We start from the raw sequence: 12,545 nt of genomic DNA on the forward strand, positions 1-12,545 counted from the left end.
TCCGCTCTCTCCTGGAGTCTGCTCAAATTCATGTCCATTGAGTCAGTGATTCACGTCCACCGAGTCAGATATATAACCATCTTGTCCTCTGCTCCCCTCTTCTCCTTTTGTTTTCAATCTTTCCCCACATCAGGGTCTTTTCCAATGAGGTGGCTCTTTGCGTCAGGCGGCCAAAGTATTGGAGCTTCATGCATGGAGGTTATATACACTGATGCAAGAGACAGAATTTTTCCAGTTTTTTTTTCTAGGGGCGCGTGGTGCATCCTAGAGGAGACCAGTCCTGGGTGTTCATTCGAAGGACTGATGCTGAGGCTGAAACTCCAGTACTTTGGCCACCTCATGTGAAGAGTTGACTCGTTGGAAAAGACCCTGATGCTGGGAGGGATCGGGGGTAGGAGGAGAAGGGGACGACAGGGGATGAGATGGCTGGATGGCATCACCGACTCGATGGACATGAGTGTGGGTAAACTTCGGGAGTTGGTGATGGACAGGGAGGCCTGGCGTGCTGCGGTTTATGGGGTCGCAAAGAGCTGGACACGACTGAGCAACTGAACTGAACTGGTAGTTTTGGTCATGCCATGTGGCTTGTGGGATATCAGTTCCCAGACCAGGGATTGAAGCTGGGCCATAGCAGTGAAAGCCCAGAATCCTAACCACTGGGCCACCAGGGAATTGCCTGTTTTAGTTTTAAAAATAAACTTTATTGAGATATAATTTATATGAAATGAAAATGCAAATGTTTAAAGTATACAGATGATAGGTTTCAACAAGACACAGATAACTGGCCAAGGTTGAAAAATAGAGAAAAAAAGGACTATATAAAATTGTAACTATATAAAGTCAGGCCTAGAATAGTAATTTTCAGCAGATGAGGATTCATATGAGAGCTCTCTATAACTTTAGCATGGGATTCATTTCTTCAGTCAACACTTCATCAAAGCGAAAGGGGGGCTCCCCTGGTGGCTCAGTGGTAAAGAATCTCCCTGCCGTTGCAGGAGACATGAATTTGACCCCCGATCCGGGAAGATCCCACATGCCGAGGGGCGATTAAGCCCGTGGGCCACAACTACTGAGCCTGTGCTCCACAGCCCAGGAGCTGCAGCTGCTGAGCCACATGCTACAGCTTCTGAAGCCGCCTGCCTACAGCCTGTGTTCTGCGAGAAGCCACCACAATGACAAGCCCACACACCACAATGAAGAGCATCCACAGCTAGAGAAAGCCCATGCGCAGCAATGAAGACCCAGATCAGTCAAAAATAGATAAATAAAATTATTTTTTTTAAAGTGAAACAGGAAGAGGGTTTTTTAGTGGTATAATGGTAATTTATTATTACTATCTAAGCAGGGCAAAGACTAATACAGTTTTGCCAAGAAAATGCACTGGTCATAGCAAACACCCTCTTCCAACAACACAAGAGAAGACTCTACACATGGACATCACCAGACGGTCAACACTGAAATCAGATTGATTATATTCTTTGCAGCCAAAGATGGAGAAGCTCTATACAGTCAGCAAAAACAAGACAGGGAGCTGACTGTGGCTCAGATCATGAACTCCTTATTGCCAAATTCAGACTTAAATTGAAGAAAGTAGGGAAAACTGCTAGACCATTTAGGTATGACCTAAATCAAATCCCTTATGATTATACAGTGGATGTGAGAAATAGATTTAAGGGCCTAGATCTGATACATAGAATGCCTGATGAACTATGGAATGAGGTTCGTGACATTGTACAGGAGACAGGGATCAAGACCATCCCCATGGAAAAGAAATGCAAAAAAGCAAAATGGGGAGGCCTTACAAATAGCTGTGAAAGAAGAGAAGCGAAAAGCAAAGGAGAAAAGCAAAGATATGAGCATCTGAATGCAGAGTTCCAAAGAATAGCAAGAAGAGATAAGAAAGCCTTCTTCAGCGATCAATGCAAAGAAATAGAGGAAAACAACAGAATGGGAAAGACTAGAGATCTCTTCAAGAAAATTAGAGATACCAAGTGAACATTTCATGCAAAGATAGGCTCAATAAAGGACAGAAATGGTATGGACCTAACAGAAGCAGAAGATATTAAGAAGAGATGGCAAGAATACACAGAAGAACTGTACAAAAAAGATCTTCACGACCCAGATAATCACCATGGTGTGATCACTCATCTAGAGCCAGACATCCTGGAATGTGAAGTCAAGTGGGCCTTAGAAAGCATCACTACGAACAAAGCTAGTGGAGGTGATGGAATTCCAGTTGAGCTACTTCAAATCCTCAAAGATGATGCTGTGAAAGTGCTGCACTCCATATGCCAGCAAATTTGGAAAACTCTGCAGTGGCCACAGGACTGGAAAAGTCAGTTTTCATTCCAATTCCAAAGAAAGGCAATGCCAAAGAATGCTCAAGCTACCGAACAATTGCACTCATCTCACACGCTAGTAAAGTAATGCTCAAAATTCTCCAAGCCAGGCTTCAACAATATGTGAACCGTGAACTTCCTGATGTTCAAGCTAGTTTTAGAAAAGGCAGAGGAACCAGAGATCAAATTGCCAACATCTGCTGGATCATTGAAAAAGCAAGAGAGTTCCAGAAAAACATCCATTTCTGCTTTATTGACTATGCCAAAGCCTTTGACTGTGTGGATCACAATAAACTGGAAAATTCTGAAAGAGATGGGAATACCAGAGCACCTGACCTGCCTCTTGAGAAACTTATATGCAGGTCAGGAAGCAACAGTTAGGACTGGACATGGAACAACAGACTGGTTCCAAATAGGAAAAGGAGTACATCAAGGCTGTATATTGTCACCCTGCTTATTTAACTTATATGCAGAGTACATCATGAGAAATGCTGGACTGGAAGAAACACAAGCTGGAATCAAGATTGCCAGGAGAAATATCAATAACCTCAGATATGCAGATGATACCACCCTTATGGCAGAAAGTGAAGAGGAGCTAAAAAGCCTCTTGATGAAAGTGAAAGAGGACAGTGAGAAAGTTGGCTTAAAGCTCAACATTCAGAAAACGAAGATCATGGCATCCGGTCCAAACACTTCATGGCAAATAGATGGGGAAACAGTGTCAGACATTATTTTTGGGGGCTCAAAAATCACTGCAGATGGTGATTGCAGCCATGAAATTAAAAGATGCTTACTCCTTGGAAGAGAAGTTATGACCAACCTAGATAGCATATTCAAAAGCAGAGACATTACTTTGCCGACTAAGGTCCGTCTAGTCAAGGCTATGGTTTTTCCAGTGCTCATGTATGGATGTGAGAGTTGGACTGTGAAGAAGGCTGAGCGCTGAAGAATTGATGCTTTTGAACTGTGGTGTTGGAGAAGACTCTTGAGAGTCCCTTGGACTGCAAGGAGATCCAACCAGTCCATTCTGAAGGAGATCAGCCCTGGGATTTCTTTGGAAGGAATGATGCTAAAGCTGAAACTCCAGTACTTTGGCCACCTGATCGAAGAGTTGACTCACTGGAAAAGACTCTGATGCTGGGAGGTATTGGGGGCAGGAGGAGAAGGGGACGACCGAGGATGAGATGGCTGGATGGCATCACGGACTCGATGGACGTGAGTCTGAGTGAACTCCGGGAGTTGGTGATGGACAGGGAGGCCTGGCGTGCTGCAATTCATGGGGTCACAAACAGTCGGACACAACTGAGCGACTGAACTGAACTGAAGGATCTAAAGCTATCTGTAGCTTTCATTTATTGAGTGCTTACTATGCACCTTTTATATGGGATATAATTCTCATAACCACCCTATAAGGTAGGTACAATTATCCCCACTTTACAGATGAGAAGACTGGCACAGAGAACCTGGAAGAAGAGGCAGTGGCCCTGTCACTTAACCTTTCCCTGTGGAATGCCAACATATGCAGGAGGGAATTTCCCAAACCACAGGCACTGCTTGGTTTTAGGAAGCTTTTACTTGGAGGAAGTGGTCTAAATCCTCCATTAAAAGGCAGAGATTTTTCAAACTGTATTTTAAAAATACAACTACTTGGGACTTCCTTGGTGGTCCAGAGGCTAAGACTCTGAGCTCCTAATGTAGGGGGCCTGGGTTCGATTCCTGGTCGGGGAACCAGATCCCACATGCCACAACTAAGACTCCATGTAGCCAAATAAATAAATATATATTTAAAAAACAATACAACTACTTGATAAACACATTTTGACTATTAAAACATAGGCTAAAAGTAAAAGATGAAAAATATGTATCATGCAAACATTAATCATAGGGCGGCTGGAGTGATTATATTGATATCAGAAAAGTAGAATTCCGGACCAACAATATTATCAGAGATAAGAGGATGTCCTGCATTTGCATGCACTCAATCACAGAGATTAAAGATACAGAAGCAAAGCCGAGAGTATTAACAGAAGAAAGAGATGTCCATAATCATAACTGGAGATTTCAACACTCCTCGCTCAGTACTTGATAGGATAGAAAATCAGTAGGGAAATAGAATAGTTGAACAATGCAATCAGCCCATTTGGCTTAATTAATAAACACTGGACCCAACAAGTGCACACTGGAATATTCAAGGCAGACTGTAGACTGGGCCATAAAAACAAACTTAAAAGTACTGAAATAATTAAAGGTATGTTTTCTGACTACAACAATTAAGTTATAAATTAATAACAAAAACATATGTGGAAAATTCCCAGATACTTGGAAATAACCCAGAGATTGAGGAAATTACAAGCAAAACTAGAAAATATTTTTAACCAAAGAAAAATTTGTAAGCTCAGCTAAATCAGGACTTAAAAGTACACTTGTAGCTTTAAACCTCACATTTGAAGAAAAGAAAGGCATAAAATAAAGTTTCTACCTTAAAAAGCTGGAAAAAGTAGATTTTTATAGAAGGAAATAAAGCAGAAATAAAAAATAGGAAACAATAGAGAAAAATCAAATGCTGATTCTTCGAAAAGATTGATAAAATTGATAAAACTCGAGCTAGACTGATCAAGAAAAAAAGGAAAAAACCACACACACACATTGCCAACATCAGGAAGAGGGGACATCACCACAGAATAGATCCTACACACATTAAAAGGGTAAGGGCATGAACAACTCTATGCCAATAAATTCTACAGCTTGGATGAAATGGACAAATCCTTAAATGACACAAATTACCAACACTGATGCAAGAAATAGAAAATTTGCATAGACCTATATCTATTTGCAGAAGTTGAATTCATAATTTTAAAACTTGCTGCAAAGACGACTCTGGGCCCAGATGGCTTCACTTGTGAGTCCTATCAAACATTTAATAAGAAATAATTTCAAGTTTATACAAATTCTCTTAAAATAGAGAAGGCAGCATTTTCCTACTCATTTTATGAGATCACCAATTAACTTGCTATAAAAACCAGACAAAAACGTTATGAGAAAACTATAGCAACATAACATATATATATACATATACACATATATATAGACAAAAAAATCCTTAACACACTGTTAGCAAACTGTACCCAGCAATACATAAAAACGATAACACAATATGACTAAATTGACTTTATCCCAGGAATACAAGTTGATTTAAAAATTGAACATCATTGTTAACTCACTATATCAGTAGAATAAAGGGAGTGGGAGGGAAACGATCACCTGGAGAAATGTAGAAAAATAATTTGACACAGTTCAATTATGATTTTTTAAAAACTAAAACTACAGATAGGGGGTGTAATAGTTTCCTGTGGCTGCTGTAACAAGTTACCATATATTTAGAGGTTTAAAACAACAAGGGTGGATTATTTTACAATGCTGGGGGTCAAAAATCTGAAATGGGTTTCACTAAACAAAAATCAAGGTATCAGCAAGCCTGTATGTCTTCTGCAGCCTCTAGAGGAGAACCCCTTTGTTTGGCTTTTCAGTTTCTAGAAGCCACCGGCATTCCTTAGTTCATGGCCCCTTATTCCATCTTTATTCCTACCCTCTTGCCTCCCTCTTGTAAAGACCCTTGTGATTTCATTGGGCTCATCTGGATAATCCACCATAATCTCCCCATCTCAAAACCCTTAGTCACATCAACAAACTCTCTCTTGCAGTGTAAGGTAATTCATACTCACTGGTTTCAGGAATTGGGACCTAGACATTATTGGGGAACTCTACTGCTATCACAGAAGGGTACGTCCTTGTAACCTGACCTAGAGGATCTGTGAAAAATCTATAAGTAAAATCATACTTAATGGGAAAGACTAAACTTTTCCTTCTAAGATTAAGAACAGAGCAAGAATGTTCTTACAACTTTACTTGTTATATACTAGAGGTCGTAGCAAGTGCAATCAAGAAAAAAAAAACAAAAGTTCTATGAGCTAGAAAATAATTAAAGTATTTATAGATAATGTGGGATCATATATGTAGAAAATCCTAAGGAACCTACAAAAAAGCTACTAGAACTAATAAGCGAATTTAGCAAGGCTACGGGCTACGAAGTCAGTATACTTTGAGAAGTATGGAGTAGGGTCCCTGCGTCCTTTTCTTCGTCTTCTATTTCACTCTGGAGACACCTTGACTTTGTATCTTTAAGAATCTCTTCTGGGGCTTCCCTGGTGGTCCAGCAGCTGAAAGTCCGCCTGCCAGTGCAGGGGACACCGGTTCAACCCCTGGTCAGGGAAGATTCCACACGCCCCAGAGCTGCTGAGCCCCTGTGCTGCAAGCACCGAGGGCTGCTCACCTAGAGCCTGTGCTCTGAGATGAGAGAAGCCACTGCGACGAGAAGCCGAGCACTGTGACAGAGAGTGGCCCCTGCTTACCACCGTGCCAGAAAGTCTTCGCAGCCATGAAGACCCAGAGCAGCCAAAAGTAACCAAACTTTTTTTGAAAAAGGAGAAGTCTCTCTTCTGGAGCTGTGTTGTCACCCTGAAAAAGTTCTCTGGTTGGGAAAGGACTACATATCTGAAAATAGTCTCTGGAGGCCAACCAGTGAGCTGAACGAAGTGACCAAGTTCCTCTATGGGGCCTGGTTCTCCAGCCACCCCATCTCGGCCACTGTCACCACAGTTACCAGAACCAGGGAGGGTCCTCACAGCCACACTGAGAACCTGACGGGTAGACTCAGAGATAATAAGCTCTGTCAACCCCATGTGGGGACAGGCCTCCTCCCAAGGCATCTGCGACCGCTCTGTGTGCCTGGTACCCTGCCGTCCCACCTCACTGCACGCTGCAGCCAGTCCCAAATATCTACTGCTGCCTCTCAGCTTCAGGACATCTTTTAAACTTGGACTTTCTGGGTTCACATCCCATAGAGTCACACCCTATAACACCCCTGCATACTATAACCCTACCTAACTCTAAGACATTATTTGACCTCTCAGATTTGTTTCTGCATCTATAAAGGGGGATCAGAATTGTCCCTGTGTCAGAAGATTGCCACAAGGATTCAGATGGTAAAGTAGATAAAACATTCAGCAGGGTCTGGCATATAGCAAGCATCCAATACTCCTGATCCATTCTCTGCCTCTTGGCTCACATTGTCCCCTTTATATGGAACACTCTTCCACCTGAGTCAACACCAGTCTTCCTTTTACAACTCAGTTCCTACTCAGACAACCCTCCAGAGCTCGTTCTCTGCCTGGGAGAAGCCCCAGCTCTCCCTCAACACTACTCCACCCATCATATAACCAATGGTGAGTCTCACAAGGGATGGTTCTAATTTATTTGCCCACCATCTTCCCATCTCACAAAACAGCAGCACGATTCACCCATTACTAAGCTCCTAACCCCAGCATCATCCCTCAGAGCTTCCATTCTCTCTTAATCTCTCTTCCAGCCCTACAGAAAAACCTGAATGTACTGGCTACGCTCAGAACAAATCTGGAAACCAACCACTTCTTACTGTGGCTTCCCACTTTCACCTCATCCCCTGCCAGATCCTCTCTTTGCCCAGTATAGGGATCAGATCATGTCACTCCCCTGCTTAGAACCCTCCCTGTCACATTTAAAATTAACCGGAAGCCCTCACCCTGGCCACACCTTGTGTGACCTGACTTTTGGTGACCTTGAATCTGCTCCCGGCACACACCTGCCTCCCACAGAGGATGCTCCTGTTTACTTGGTTCCTCCTAACTGCTGCTTTATTGTTCCTTTGTGGCGCTTGCTGGGCTGCTGGGCGTGCTCAGACGTGTCTGACTCCGCAACCCCATGGACTGCAGCCCGCCAGGCTCCTTTGTCCATGGAATTTTCCAGGCAAGAACACTGGAGTGGGTTGCCATTTCCTACTCCAGAGCACTTGCCATGATCAGACGCTTAATGACTACTTGTTCACTATTCATGCTGCCAACCAAACTGTGGGCAGGTATTTTGCTTTTTCTGTTGTTGAATCCCCACCACTTACAACAGCGGCTGGCACAGTCACCATGCAATATTTGCTGAGTGAATTACTGAATTTCAGTGATGAACACACAGGCGTGACAAAAGCAGACCCGAGGAGTTCTTGCCACCATTTGTACTCCAACTGCTGAGCACAGATGGTGTGAAGGGGCAGTCTACCCTACCCCGGTTCTTCACCCTCTCTCTTCCCCTCAACGTACATACATGCACTCATTCACTCATCCATTTATCCAGTAAATATCTGTTGAGCAGGAGCTGGCACTGCGTGAGCCCCGGACACAAGTAATCAGAACTTCGTTCTCTGGGGCACGTTCTGTGGGGCACATGCCTCAGCCAGAATTTTCCTTTATGGTCCTCATCCTTACGTTTAGCTCCCCTGCTCTTAGACCACACACCTGACTTTGTTTTAAGAAATAAATGTGTTGCGGCTACAGAAGAGGTCTTTTCAGGTAGCTATGGAAATTGAGAGCAAAAGGCAGAAAACAACCTGGGGACATGACATTGCAATGGGTTGTGAAGGATGAGTAGGAGTTGGCCAAGTGGAAAAACGGAGGAGGGGGCTCTCCAGGCCGAGGGAGGCTTGTGTGCAAGGGTGCAGCAATGGAAAGAACAAGGAGTGTTTGTTCATGGAGCATTTTGGTAGGCAGTGGGCCGGAAGCCAGGCTGTGGGAGCTGCGTCTGGTGCAGGGCCATTGGGAGACCCATAGGGGAAAAGGCAAGGTACTGGGGTTGCAGGAAGCTCAGGCAGGCTTGGCCTATGTCACAGGCTGGCCTGCAGTGACCTGTGGGGTCAGGCACGTGTTTTCCCAGGTGTTCTGACGATGATGCCAGGAGGAGGCGAGGGGTCCACAGTAGTGTGAGGGATTAGACTAAAAGCTCTGAACTTCCACTGAGACCTCAGAGAAGCCAAGAGCCTGGAGGATGCTGCACCTTGGCCCCTCAATTGTCTGGAGCCTGAGGGCAGGAACCACAATTTAGCAGGCCTGACTCAGAGAAGATGCTTATCAGCTGACAGAGGTGAGCCCCTCAGGGAGGAAGTGTGTACGGCTCATCAATCTCTTATGCTCAATAGAGTATCAACACACTGTAGGACAGTAGGAAGGTAAGAGGGTGGTGCTCTTGGGGTCTGGTCCTGGCGCTGACCTCTGGAACAGTCCTGGGACCTCCAGAAGCCCTTCGAGCCCCTCCTCAGACCAAGATTTTCAGCCTGACTCGGACCCTGCCATGGCTCCCTAAAACACAAGGTACGCCAGAGGGACTCTCAGGAAGATGTAGAGGCCTCTTCCCCGCCCGACACCAGGCCCTGAGTTGTGTTCTTGGGAGCTCAGTGCCCCAGGACTTCCTCCTTGGTCCATCCACAGACTCAAAGCCCCTGTAGAATTTCCCTCCCAGAGGTACGTCCGCACCTTGGGCCAAAGAAAAGCTGATCCTGGTCTCATCCACTCAGTCAACAGTTAATTACCGTTATAGACGACAAGATGCATTATGAAACATGAAAGACGCTGTCTCTCATTACTTGATTTTGGGTTCCCTAGACTGGAACTGTGTTTTCCAACTTAAAAGAACAGGAGAAGCAGCCGGAGAGCTTATGACGGAAGCAGATTTCTGACCTTGTGCCCCACAGTTCTATTCGGCAGGTCTGCGGTGGGGCCCAGGAACACGCTGGCAAGATGTTTCCCTGACGATTCCTGTACACTCGGGTCTCAGAACCACCATCCTATGGCGTCACTTGGGCCCCTACAGCTTTAGTGTCAAACTTTTTTTTTTTACCACAAACCACAGCATGAAATTTTACATTGTGACCCAGGACACCGTTAAAATGATTGAAAACAAAAGTTTGATGAAGTAGTATTTTCCCCAACCCCAGTGAGGCACCCTAATGTTTCAACTGTATTTCACTTTAAACACTCACCAGTCCAGATTCACCAGCTTAATGAGTCTCAACCTTGGCTGCACATCAGAATCACCCAGGGTTGGGGGGGTAGGGGGCTTTTATAGCTTCCAGGGCCCAGGCCACACCCCTGACCAATTAAATCAGTAACTCTGGGGGTGGAGGGCAGGCATCAGTAATTTATAAATCTCCCCCAGATGATTCCAATACATAGCCAAGGTATCTAGATCAGTCGTGTCTGACTCTTTGTGATCCCCTGGACTGTAGCCCACCATGCTCCTCTGTCCATGGGATATTCCAGGCAAGAATACTGGAGTGGGTTGCTGTCTCCTACTCCAGAGGATCTTCCTGATCCAGGGATCGAACCTACATCTCTTGCACCTCCTGCATTTGCAGGCGGGTTCTTTACCACTGAGCCACCTGGGAAGCCCATTAAGGTCTAGGTCTTAAAGTGTGGTTCCCAGACTAGCAGCAGCAAGCATCAACTGCAAACTTGGACAGGCAAACTCTCAGGCCCCAGACTTACCAAATCAGAACTGCCTGGATCAGGTCTTTGGTCTAATAAACTCTCCAGGTGATTCTGATGGCCACCCAGGTTTGAGACCCACTGGTCTATAACCACCGAATTAACCTGATTTCTTGACCCACAAATGGGTCGTGACCCATTTTCTTGACAAGCATTCTCCAAAAGGAAGCCCCAGATGAGAGATCAAAAATTAGTATTGGGAAACTGCTACCTTTCCTGCAGAATTGGCAATTTTCTTTCTTTTTTGATGAGAGCTGCCTTCTGTACTAATCCCTTCTGGCGTTGCTGTGGGAAACCTTAGAGTCAAATCTAACCTTAATCCCAACAGTTTTGTGGATCCTTAGAGATCTTATGGATCCTTTACATCTTTTTTGTTTTTTTTTCCCTTTACATCTTAAACTTATACAGTGCTGGATATCAGTTATGTCTCAATAAAACCAGAAGGAAAAAAAAAGACCCTATGGATTCTTATCTGCTTTCTCCTTTATTTCTCCACTGGTTCCTCCTGGTACCTTCTTAGAAAGGGGGCAGAGTGGCAATAAGTTCTGGTCACTATGCTCTTGGGGTTCAACCAGGCCAGAGAAGGAGTGGGGGTGGGGCAGCTGAGCACTGGAGCACTTCCTGTGGCTTCTCAAGCTCACTGGGGCCTGGTCTGCAGCACCCCTGCCCCCAACAGCACCGCTATGGTTTCCTGTTTGTAGCTACTGCACTCGAGCCAGCCCCCGACCCTGGTCAGCCTACTGGTGTGTGTGAGGGGGTGATGCTGGTACTTTCTGGAAACCAGCAGAAGGGGCTGGGGAGAGGTAGAGTGGGGAGGGGGCTCCCAAAGAAAGGAAAGGAGAGGCAAAGAGGTGCTGGAAGGAGCCCCAGGAGGGAGACTTGAGTAGAGCACTGAGTACGCCCCTGACGATGCGTCATAGTTCAGTTTAGGGCAAGCGCAGAGGGCAACTTCCATCCCTGAAGTTGCAATGAATCACCATTATCATCACAGGTGGGCCTCTCTTGGGGGTCTGAAGTGAGATGAACCTCAGCTGGGTTTGAATGCCAGCTCTGCACTTATTATCTGTGTCTCCCTAGGCAAATCATTTCTCTTCTCTAAAAGTCTCAGTTTCCTCATCTGTAAAATGGGAACATTGAAAGTATAATCCCTGCCCCTGCAACCGGGTTGTGTGAAGGCAATTAAAGGGCCTAACATAAATGTGAACACTGTTCCTCTCGTTCCTGCCATAAGGGACGCCCGGCTGCAGTTCAGAGAGTAAGCAAGGGTATCAGAGACAGACTTGACTTCGTGTTTTGTTTGCAAAGGCCCTGAACCTGGGGTGGGAGAGGCCCCATTTGGAGGTGCAGTGTGACAGGTCTCTATCCCTCTGTGGGCTTCTGTTTCCCCATCTGCACAGCAAAGAGAGGAGGGTCATGAGGTGACTCCTGGTAGGTTCTCTGGCTCCAACTGGCTAATGACGGAAAGCACAGAGACCTTGTCAACTTGTTAACATTTTGCCAAGAGATCAGGATCCTGTTGTGTCTTGGGGAGGAGAAACCATTGCTGGTCAAGGCAGGGAATGACTGCGCTCTCCTCTGACTATGTGGTAAGTCCTGGTCGCCAAAGCGTTGGCTGAGCCTGGATCCCTTCTGTGGGCATTCACACCCACTTTTCGCAATGCAGGTCATTGCCTCTTTTTTTTTTAAAAATATTTTCATTTATTTATGTGGCTGCACCGGGTCCCAGATGCAGCGCATGGGATCTTTAGCTGTGGCATGTGGAGACTGGCTCCCCAACCGGGATCAAGCCCCGGGCCCCTGCATC

General features: G+C 45.3%; 1 protein-coding gene across 5 annotated transcripts in view; it reads right to left on the reverse strand.

Moving 5' to 3' along the window:
- The window catches only part of SLA2 (Src like adaptor 2), a 28,453-nt gene that overhangs the window by 4,779 nt on the left and 11,129 nt on the right, over positions 1–12,545 (reverse strand). The window lies entirely within an intron of this gene.

This window comes from Ovis canadensis, chromosome 13 (assembly GCF_042477335.2).
Source record: "Ovis canadensis isolate MfBH-ARS-UI-01 breed Bighorn chromosome 13, ARS-UI_OviCan_v2, whole genome shotgun sequence".
In the NCBI taxonomy this organism is placed as follows: Eukaryota; Metazoa; Chordata; class Mammalia; order Artiodactyla; family Bovidae; genus Ovis; species Ovis canadensis.